Raw genomic sequence first — 12387 nt, forward strand, 5'->3', positions numbered from 1 at the left:
GGACTCCCACTTCATGTCAAATAGAGCACCTCACTGGCTCTCTTCAAAAGCTATGTAGATGATCGCTGTAAATTTGCACTGGGGTTTCCACCTGTGCTCCTCTTGGACCAGGGCAGTTGTTGCTAATTGTGGAAATAAGGGCAGAACATGGCTAAGCTTGTAAAGACCCTAGGGCTATTAGGTTAGTAACATCCTATGATATGACTCAGTCATAAGCCATGCAGGAGTACATGATTTGTGACCTACCTCCCTAGACAATACTTACAGATACTTATTTGAGCTCTCGGAAGATGTCTGTCTGGTCGCTAACATATCACTTAAAGGTGCTAAGAGCAGACCAGCAGTGCAAGGCTAATATGTTTTCTACACATTTAGATCAGCTAATTCACAGGCAGGGACTAAAGGTGGAGGTGTCTCTATGTATACCATAACTAAAGATACTTCAAGGCTGGTCAAACAGGACAATGCAAAGCTGCTCCATGTTCAATTCACAATAGGCAAAACCCAGTTCTACTTCTATGCACGCTATAGGCCCCTCTTTATGACCCAGGACACCCATTCCATGTATGTAAACTTATTAGAAACACTAACCATCCAACCCAATACCATGTTCAAGAGTGACTTCCATTATCCCTCTCTTACCTAGGATTCCTATATGACAACAAACATACTGGCACAGAGATTCCTGGCTTTTGTAAATGCAGACTCCCTGGACCAGATAGCTAGGGGTGCAACAATATGGGATCTGGTCTCCACCAATATGGGTAAGTCGCTCACAACTCCATATTATAATGTTTTCCATGGTAAGGTCCAAATACAAACTAATCTCCTTTAAAATAAAAATGAGGCATGGACCCTCAGCTAGCCATGGAATATTCAGGAACTACTCTAAGGCTAACCTCCAGCTATTAGGTGATAAACTGGCCAAGTCTCAAGCTCCCATAAGCATTAAGAACACTGCGGCCTATGCAGCAGTGTTCACAGAAACCCTTTATGAGCATGTTAATAGCTGCATAGAGACAGCCGTAAACACCAGGGAGAAGTACAGAGCTAACTGAAAATCAAACCACATTGGTGGAATCACAGAAGCAAAAGGCTGCATAACAGAAGGAAGAAACTCATGGCAAAACATAGGGGGTACAGCATGCAGCAGGATAAATGCACTCTCATCAAAGTGAACAATACAGAGGACAAATGAAGTCTAACAAAGCCAGATTTGAGGTAAGTTTGGGTTCCCAGGCCAAGGACAACCACAAAGCATACTTTAGGTATGTCCACAACGTCAAAGGTAAGACTCAATTGTGTGCACATATCCTTGAAAATTGAACCACCTATAATGAGGCAGAAGAAAGAGCAAACCTCCTGGGTGATAAATTGAGTCCCAACTTTACCCCTCTTTCCCCCTCAGCCTTCCCACAGGAAATACCATCAAATCTAAGTAACCCTACTATCATGAGGGAACAGGTCCTTAATGCTCCCTCTAAGAACAAGTACAGAGCAACAATGGACTCAGATTATATCCCAGCATGTCTTCTAAATAGCATGAAATATGACCTTTTATGGCCTCTGGAATTAATATTTCACTGTAGCCACCAAACAGGCTTTGTGCCTCATGAATGGAGAACAACAGCAGTCATCCCTCTGCACAAAGGTGAGCCATCTACAGACCCTGGGGAGAACAGACCCAGATGTCTCACTAGTCTGATATGCAAAGCCATGAAAAGAATTATCATGGAAATGATCAAAAGAAATGTAGTACACCTACAGACACTGGACCAAACCCAGTTTCATTTCATTAAGAGCAGATTATGCCTACCGAACATGGTGGACATATTTGTAAAGGTAACCAAAGCAATGGATGAGGGAAAAATGGTTCACACTGTCTACCATGGCCTGATAAGGCATGTGACTCTACAACTCCATCAGGCATTGTTGACAAACTCAAGAGGTTAAGTACAAACTAGTATGTCAGCTGGTGGATAGCCAAGTGGCTCACAGATAGGACCCAGGAAGTTAGCATAGGGGAGTCCACATCTACAAACAGGCCAGTCACAAGTGGACTCACTCATGAATCATTTCTCAGAGCACTCCTCTTAGGAATTTACTTGTCTGAAGTCAATGCCAATGTCAGTGGCTTTGGCTGATTAAATTTGCAGATGATTGCAAATTAGGAGCTGTCATTGAATCCCACACTGACACAAATATTCTCCAGGAGAGGCTGACACAGACATACAACTGGTGTCAGAGCCATAAAGTAACACTAAATACCAATAAATACACAATACTATGCTTTGGGAAATCATCCATCCCTGGTAACTATTATATTGAAAACACACCTCTAACAGCTGACCCAGTAGTCAGGGACTTAGAGACACACATAGATAGTGATCTAGCCTTTGACTGTCACATGTCTACAGTATTGCAGAAATCATTCTATGTTGCGCAACTTATTAACAAATGTATGGCATGTGAGTCCAAGGAAGCCATTGGTCCAGTGTATTCTGCATTCTTTAGACCTATCATTGAGTGCAACGCCACCTTTGGTATGTACCTAGCCAGGCATCTCCAACAATTGGAAAATCCATAGGGCATTGATAAAATGTCCTATGCAGACAGTGTCAAGACCCTATCCTTGTATTCTGTGTCCTACAGCCTTTGGAGGTGAGATGTATGCCTGCCATACAGGTTCATAGGTTCATAGATTCATAGGTAGATACTAGGCTAACTGCCCTAGGGCATTTATAAGCCTAGCCAGAGTGTATTTGGCTTCCGTCTCCCTATTAGATTAGCCTACTGTGCCTCTGTAAAGTAGGTCACAGAAGGTACCCTTTTAAGATTAGTTTACTGTGCCTCTCTGTCTAGCAGGGACACAGAAGAGATCCCAGGGGTGAATTTGCGATTTCCCATCCATGCGTCCAGATTTCGCTTGAAAAGGGTTAGCGAGGGGCTATGTCTAACATGAACTGGGATTCTATTCCAGAGTGAGGAGAGCCTTTGGGAAATGAATCTGTCCCTCCAGCATGTCCTATTTATTTTTGTGCTGAGGTTTAGGTCCCTGGAGCATGTAGCTCTAAGGGACTTGGATTTTTTGAGGTGGAGCATGTCCATTAATTCTGGGTTTGACATGGCTTTGTACGTCAGGCATAGATCGTCTCTGAGTAGGCAGTAAGCAACTGAGTAGAGCTGGAGTTTCTTTAGTCGAGCTGCATAGGACATCTGTTTGTAGCCCATGATCCTCTTGGTGAGGTACTTTTGGGGTCTCTCCAGTTGCTGCAGGTGTCGGGTAAGGTACATCCCAAAAGGGGCATTGTATTCAATTATGGGCCTGATGAGTGACGAGAAGAGGGGCACAATGACATCTCTTGATCTAGATGCAAACCCTTTCATGATAAGGTGGGCTATATAGAAGGTCTTTCTAACCACTTTGGCAACGTGATTATCAAAGGAGAGATTACTATCTACGTTGGTCCCCAAATCTCTAATTACTTCTTCCGTGCCAATGGATTACCACCTATGTGGTAATTTGTGGGCACCTTGTTTTTCCCAAAGGGGATGACTATGCACTTTTTAGCATTTAGCTTGAGGCCGTGGCTCTGGCACCAAGCATCCGTCTCTGTGAGACCCTTTTGGAGGATGCTTGTGTCAGCTGGAGATTCGATTATGGCCCCCAGTTTGCAGTCATCTGCGAACTTTGTCAGCCAAAATCTCCCCGTGTTAGCCTGAACCTCAGAGAAGTATATACCGAACAAGAGAGGTCCCAGAACTGAGCCCTGTGGGACACCACGTGTAACAGGTTTGGATTTGGACATGACACCTGCGATTCTGACCATGTGGGTTCTATCTCTGAGCCAGTTTGCAACCCATCTTGTGATATAGGGGTTGATATTTAAGCTGGTAAGCTTATTTATGATGCCCAAGTGGAGTATTGTGTCGAAGGCTTTTGCAAGGTCCAGGTAGGCTGTGTGGACTGCCTTGCCCTCATCTATGGCTTTGGTAACTGTTTCAAAGAAATCAACTAGGTTTAAGAGGCAAGATCTGCCCTTAACAAAGCCACATTGGGTAGGGTCCAGTGTCTGGAGGCTCCCAATGTCTTTGTTTATGAGTTCCATGATAATATGCTCCATAGCTTTACAGACCAGACTAGTCAGGCTTATGGGGCGATAGTTTCCGGGGTCCGTTGTGGCACCACCTTTGTGGAGTGGGACCACTGTAGCTGTACGCCATTCTTTGGGTACATATCCTGTAGTAAGGCTAAGTTTGAACAGTGACTTAATGTGAGGGTTCAGTTCTTCTTCGAGCTCGTGTAAGACACAGCCTGGGACACCATCTGGTTCCATAGATGCTGTGTTTTTTGCTTTGGAAAGGGCAGCTTTCACCTGTGCATCTGTGATGTCAGGGAGGTTACATTCAGTTGGGATAGGCATGTGCTCCTTTGGGGGGAAGGGGGGAAGAAGTTTGCGCTGAATCTGTCTGCCAGGATGTTGGCTATGTCTGTAGGTTTGGTATATTTTGTACCATTATGCAACAATTCAGAGCATATCTGGGAGTTTCCGCCCATGTTCCTGACATAACTACAGAAGGCCTTGTGATTATCTTTAGTGTCTAGGGCAATTTTTCTTTCAAAACTGGCCTTTGATGATTTTATAAGGGATCGAAGTTTCTTGCTAATACTGATCAGAGACGCCTTCCCTTTTTGGTATTTTGCTCTGTCATGTAGTAGCTTCCTCCTTCTGTTGTATAGCTTATTTATGGCTGGTGTCCACCAGACCAGTCTCCTGTTTTTGGAGGAGTGAGTCTTGGTTTTATTTGGGATAGCATGATCCATGCATTCCTGCAGGTGCTCATAGAATGCATTTGTAAAGGATTCTGCGGATTGGGCTGTATTATCCTCTGGCCCAGGGGCTTTGAAGGATTCCACCTCAGTCTTGAGAAGTGCAAAATTGGCTTTTGAGAAATTCTTTACAGTGATTTCCTTGGCTGGGGGTGGGGACGGGATATGGATGTCCAGGGAAATTTGTTTATGGTCTGATCTTACCAATGAGGGGTTTACCTCTGGTGTGGAACACAGAGTCCCCATGTTGGTGATGACCAGGTCCAATATGTTGTTCCCTCTTGTGGGAGTGGTGACCAGTTGTTCCATTGCGTTAGAGTTTATAAATTCAAGGAACCGTTGGGCGAGGGTGTTTGGGCTTGAGTAGTTTTCCCAGTCAATGTTTGGGTAGTTGAAGTCACCCAATAACATAGTGTTTGGAGAGACCTTCATATTCTCCAGTGTTCTCAGGAATGCCAAGTGGGGTTCCTGTAATAGGGAGGGTGTTCTGTAGCAGGCTACAAACTGAAAGGCAGTTTTTCCCGCTGTTAGTTGCACATGGATGGTTTCCGATGCTTCATGCAGTGCCACTAACCTGGAGGTGTAGGTATCTTTGATGAATATAGATACTCCCCTCCTTTTGTGCTTCGGTCCGAGTTTTGGGGCTGAAATGCATGGTATGAGTTATAACCTGGTAGTGCTGGGGTGCTCTCAGGAGCCTTGAACCAGGTTTCTGTTACTGCACAGACATCGATTTTCTCCATACTGAGGAGAGCCTCGAGTGCGTGCATCTTGAGGTTTAGACTTCTGGCATTGAGTAGCATTACCTTTAGATTTTTTATCCTTGGGTTGTCTATGGAGGTGGGTTTGTCCTTTGAGCCTTGCCTAAAAAAGGCACTATGGGGGTGGCAAGAGCCTTGGACAGTATACGAAAGCCTAAGGGTGACAGGTGCAAGCCATCCCTAACGAAGCAATGTGGCTTGTCGAGCATGTCATCCCAGGCTGACAGACACTGGATCCCCTTTGAATGACACCAATACTTTAGCCAAATGTTGAAACTGATCATTTTGTCTTTATACTGTGGCATCATTCTTGGTGAGGGCAAGATGCTACTCAAGGTCAGGGTCATACCAGCCTGGGCTACATGGTCAGAGAGCTCCTTTATGTCTCTTTTCATGTAGTCCAGGGAGGTATGTCTCAGGTCATTCACACCAGCATGGACAATGACAGAGTCATACTTGTACTTGCTTTGGAGTGACCTGAGTGCTTGCGTTATGTGGCAGATCCTGGCACCTGACATGCAGCTTACAGTGACCTTCTCCTTGTTCAGTCTGGTGAGCGGGACATCAGTGTGCCGGACAATAGAGTCCCCTATAACAAGTGTATTTGGTGTGTTGTTTGGCCTTAAGGGCTGTGACTGTGAGGCACACTGATTTTGTGAGATATGTGATTCATGGGTATTGTTGAGGGGTGGCTGTTGCTTGGATATCTGCTTAGGAGGTCTTTGCTATTTAGGCAAATTTTTATTTAGAGCCTCCGAGTATGTTTTTGTGTGTTTATGTGTTGGGTATGCAGATGCAATAGGTCTGTGTGAGACTGGATTTGTGGTGTGGCTGGTTACCTTTTCCTCCTGACTGACTGTGCCAGTCTTGGGTTGAGAGAGCTCTGCCTCCAGTTTGGCTGTGTAACTGCACCTCTCACATGTATTAGAGTTGGTTGGAAGGAGGAGAGTGTTGTCTGTGTACATAAGGCAATTGTAACATTGCCTCAAAATTCCCAGATTCACCAGCTGGACTGGAGAGTAACCTTGAAACTGGCCCTTGGACATACCAGATTAGTATAGGGAACTGTTTTTTTACTGATCAGATTAGGGAAGGGAACTGATTTTTCACTTGATCAGGAAGGACCAATCGGGAGTCTAATACTTATGAGAAGTCAAGGAGGGTGTAGTTTTTTAGTTAGTTAGTTAGTGTTTCCTAATAAGAGCTGAGCAAGTGCAGGGCTTTAGAAAGAGAATAGAGTGATTACTTTGAGAGTTTGAACAGTTCTAAGGGAAAAAGTAAAGAGCAGACTTTGTGGAGCATGGAATAGTTTAAACCTGTTTAGGCAGCGCTGCCCGACGCTGCTCAGTGCGCAAAACTGCGCAAAAAGAGAGTTGTAGGGTTTTAAGAGAGAGAGATCAAGGAGTTTAGAATTGACCCAAAATGGCCAATAAAACTACAGCTTCTAGGTAGTAACCACTCCTCCAGGGACAGGCAGGCTGTTCAGTGTTAACCACTCCCACTGGTGAACACAGAGACTTCCCTTTAGCCCAAGCAAGCACTCGCCTTCTAGAAACTTCCAAACAGTTCAGAACAGCAAATCTGTAATTGAACTTTCTTAACTTTCAGAAAGTGGGAAACAAAGCAAGATTTTTGTTTCTTTTTGTTGTAGTTTAGAGGTAGCAGAGATACACAAGCAGCAAAATAATCACAACAGTGCAATAAATGACCCCACACTTGAGTGCTAGGCCAAAATCAGGTAAAATGCAGTTTTTAGAGAAAAAAAATGATTTTAAATTAAGTGCAACACAGGAAATGCAGTAAACAGGCTCTAGATGTGTTCCAAGTACTGTTACTGTTACAGATATAAATTTTAGCAAGCTGGAAAATGCCAAAAAGTAGGCGGCAAAGCAGTAAAACTTAACAAAAAATCAGAAGAAAATACTAAGTGGCTCCTTTTCTTCTCTCAGCATTTTCTCCCCTTGGTAGGTGCTTCAGCAACAATTAGCAAGCCTGAAAAGACGCCAAAACCACGAGGCAGCCGGGTTTTAAGAGAGAGAGATCAAGGAGTTTAGAATTGACCCAAAATGGCCAATAAAACTACAGCTTCTAGGTAGTAACCACTCCTCCAGGTACAGGCAGACTGTTCAGTGTTAATCACTCCCACTGGTGAACACAGAGACTTCCCTTTAGCCCAAGCAAGCACTGGCCTTCTAGAAACTTCCAAACAGTTCAGAACAGCAAATCTGTAACTGAACTTTCTTAACTTTCAGAAAGTGAGAAAAAAGCAAGATTTTTTTTTTCTTCTTCTTGTAGTTTAAAGGTAGCAGAGATACACAAGCAGCAAAATAATCACAACAGTGCAATAAATGACCCCACACTTGAGTGCTAGGCCAAAATCAGGTAAAATGCAGTTTTTAGAGGAAAAAAATTATTTTAAATTAAGTGCAACACAGGAAATGCAGTAAACAGGCTCTAGATGTGTTCCAAGTACTGTTACTGTTACAGATATAAACTTTAGCAAGAGGGAAAATGCCAAAAAGTAGGCGGCAAAGCAGTAAAACTTAACAAAAAATCAGAAGAAAATACTTAAAATCACAAAAGTGGCTCCTTTTCTTCTCTCAGCGTTTTCTCCCCCTGGTAGGTGCTTCAGCAACAATTAGTAAGCCTGAAAAGATGCCAAAACCACGAGGCAGCTGGGTTTTAAGAGAGAGAGAGATCAAGGAGCTTAGAATTTACCCAAAATGGCCAATAAAACTACAGCTTCTAGGTAGTAACCACTCCTCCAGGGACAGGCAGGCTGTTCAATGTTAACCACTCCCACTGGTGAACACAGAGACTTCCCTTTAGCCCAAGCAAGCACTTGCCTTCTAGAAACTTCCAAACAGTTCAGAACAGCAAATCTGTAACTGAACTTTCTTAACTTTCAGAAAGTGGGAAACAAAGCAAGATTTTTTTGTTTTTTTTTTTTCTTTTTGTTGTAGTTTAAAGGTAGCAGAGATACACAAGCAGCAAAATAATCACAACAGTGCAATAAATGACCCCACACTTGAGTGCTAGGCCAAAATCAGGTAAAATGCAGTTTTTAGAGGAAAAAAAACGATTTTCAATTAAGTGCAACACAGGAAATGCAGTAAACAGGCTCTAGATGTGTTCCAAGTACTGTTACTGTTACAGATATAAACTTTAGCAAGTTGGGACATGGTCCATCTTGCCTGCTTCCCACCTTGACTGACACACATGCTTGCAGTTTCCCACAGAGCATTGTCAGACTGACTGTGGACTATCTGCATATCCATGAAACAAGTAGCACTAGAATTACCCATTCTACAGACCTACACCTTGCCTGTGGTATACATAGGACATGCTGGAGAGACAGTTAGGTATCCCAGAGACTACACCCTACATGGAGCAGGCTTCCTAACCATGTGGAGCAGAGTTACACCCTAATGTAAATCAAGTGCAAGTTACACAACTGAATGGGGAACAGGACAAGCATCACTGGCTTGGGACCTATGGCTGTAATGAACACAGGAAAACAGTAGATGTTTCATCACCCAGGCCCCTGCTTGTAAGTGTTTAATCACACAAAAACCTGCTTACACTTATCAAGGATATTAGACAATATCAGAAATTTGGGATGCATGGCTGGGCTTAAAGAAGGTCTTGTGTTTGTTAGCCTAGTAAACACCTATGAACCTATGGACCATGAACCTATACTGTATTACCTTTCTGATGACATTTCTCTCCTGTGCTTGCATTCAATCCTATGGTCTGACATTGATGGGTTGATTGTAGATGTGCACCCATCTGTGTCTCCAACACAATACAGAAAGTCAAACATCATACCTCTCAACTGTCCAGATTTTCGCAGAATGTCCAGATTTTTGCCTCATGTTTTTGGTGTGTTCCTCCTAAAATCTGCACCTTTCTGGTAAATAGCTGAGGATTGAAGTCATTAAATAATGACAAATATTTGAGTTTAAGACTCCACATCCTTCAGAAAATTCAGAGGTTGAGAGGTATGTCAAACGTCAATATTTCCATGGGACACATTTCATTGTGTGATTCCACAGCCCTTACAACAGCATCCATGGTAACTACACAATGCTATACACATTCTAAATGGCAAAGTACAATATCTGTAAATGACCAGTACAAGTAGCATGTCTACAGCAACAATGGATGAAACTAATTCATATTAATGTAAATAGTCATCCTGTGCATCAGACACATAGCTTTATTTGCCTGCATCCATGAGAAAAATTATAGGGATGTCACACAGTTGTCATCACCTGCACAGGGTGTTGTGTGGGGGAGCAGGAGGCCTAGGCTGACCCAATAGGTTGGCAAGCATGTGTGTCAGTCAAGGTGGGAAGCAGGCAAGATGGACCATGGAAATGTTGCATATGTGTCTGTAGATAACCTCAGTGTGATGTGTGAGTGTCTGCATGACCACAGCCAAGCTCAATGCTTGCCCTACATGTATGAATGTTGGACAGCTGTGAGCCATGCATGATAGAGCTGACAGTTCATCATCTCCACCCCTGAACATGAGAACTGGCTCTGCCAGGTGTTGCAACTGCACTTCCATGCCCAAGGTCAGATGCTGTGCTGCTGTCAGCTGATGTCTGCTGAGAACATGTCCTTCATGGGAATGCACAGAACCACGAGCCCATGGCCTGCCACATCTGGGTGTGGACAGCACAGTCCCCTCTGGAACACTAGATGTACTACCACTACGGGAGTGTGATTGTGCACAGCCACATTGACTCTCAGCAGATGTAGTTGCTGACCTACAGCCATGAAGCTGATACTCAACTCCAGTGAGATGCTCCATCACAGACAATGTGCACTCCAAGACAGATACTGTGTGATCTCTCTCAGACCTACCTCTTTCCACTGTGTCAATTAACCATTTTAGGGTATAAGCAACATGGTGGAGGCAGCCACAGATGTCAAACTGTGCTGCATCCATAACCCTGATCATTCATTGAGAGTTCCTTTCTGAATGTGCCAGTGTCTCCATGACAGCCCTAAACATAGACCAAGTGACACATGATGAGGCACCAGTGACAGATGGTGGAGGGACAGCAGACTTCCTATGAGCATCCCTATCAATCCACATGTGTGGAACCTCGACAATTGTTTGGTTATGGCCAGTGTCAACAGTCACGGAAGCCACAGTAGCCTCACTTCACTGTTCAGTGTCCCAACCCTACAAGTGTCCAATATCTATGGCCTCAAGGGACTGGTTATGCATAGCCATACTGCCTATGTACGGTGATAATGAAGGTGAATGAGGGATGTCAACCTCTGTGTCTGTTTCAGCCTCTGCAACCCCCAGCTGTGCCTCAATTTAACACCATCATCATGAGAGTCTGGAGAGATACTGACATCAGGTTGTGAAGGGGACAAAGAACAACCTCCCCGGTCACCAGTGATAAAAAGGAGAAAGCAAAACATTAATACCCACACTTCTATGCTCTGCAGTGCTATGGTTCAATATATGATAAGCTGTATACACAATTGTTACTATTACAAATTTGTGTAACGCCAAACCTCACATAGTAGGACACAAGGACATTATTTTCTAACCTTAATCTCTAATTTTTTGGAAATAATTCTTCATTAAACAAGAACATCATGAGCAAAACATAAATTATGTTTACTGCTGACATTCTGCAAAACTGCACACTTAACAGTTATAGCAATCTGTAAAGTCCTGACAATACTGTCAAGTCGATCACTATGGTCACACCTACAAGGCAGAAGTATGACTCTAAACTGTGGACATTGAGAAAATATCATGTAGATGGTACATCAATCCAGCCAGCAGGCCTGGAATGACACCTTAACAAATACATTGAACTGTGTCTACATCTCTGACAAAACAGCTTTGTGCTTACCAGCAGCAGGAGCATGGCCTCCTCCTATTCATGAAAGTACTGAAAAAATGAGGGAGAGGTAAAAGCAACAGCACCACATGCTGCCATATAACTGGGATAATATGTCCAAATATCTCACATTTACAGTAGCTGCTATGTTAATAGGTATGTGGGCCACAATCTCTACATCAGCTTAAAACTGCAGCTAGCCTCCTATCCCCCCACAATGAAACACCCAACACCTACGTAAAACTATATACACCTTGATATGCTGAATGCAGCAGTATTTCAGTGCTGATCTAAGCATACCTGGATGCTCTTCCTGAGATACCTGGGAGCTGTTCTGTGTTGCGAGGTTTGCAGGAATTATTCTGTGGCTGAGAGAGGTTGTTCTGCTGCAGGCCCACCACCAGTGACTTGATGATCCCTGGCCACATCAGCTGCATATCTGCGTGCTGTATGTATCTTTATCCATGGCATGGTGTCACACCTGCTCATATGTTCAATTCTGGTGACCCATTGTATTAATGTTATGTACCAGTTCTTCCCACAAGTCTACACGCTCTTGCCTATTTGCCCTCCCTCTGGACAGCGGGACTTGCTAGTGTTGGTGCCAAGCCTCAATGATGAGGTTGTTGCCTGCCTCAGTAAATGGTGATCTGAGTCATGTATGCATGATATCTCCTGCAATACAAAAAAAGGAGAACACATGTCAGGATTACATAGGTGGGAGTACAGTATGTAGAGATAAAACAATAAAGGAAGGCTATCAGTATCCACTGCTTGATTACACATCTCATATTCAACAGTCTGCCAAACATACAAAGGGTGTGGACACAACTAGTATAGTAGAAATTGTGATCTACTCCTGTTTGTGCTATGACAAATACTCACACATGATCACACACCCAACACAGGAGTCAGTTGT

Source organism: Protopterus annectens, chromosome 1.part2 (assembly GCF_019279795.1).
Source record: "Protopterus annectens isolate FY-2018-M chromosome 1.part2, PAN1.0, whole genome shotgun sequence".
NCBI lineage: Eukaryota > Metazoa > Chordata > Ceratodontiformes > Protopteridae > Protopterus > Protopterus annectens.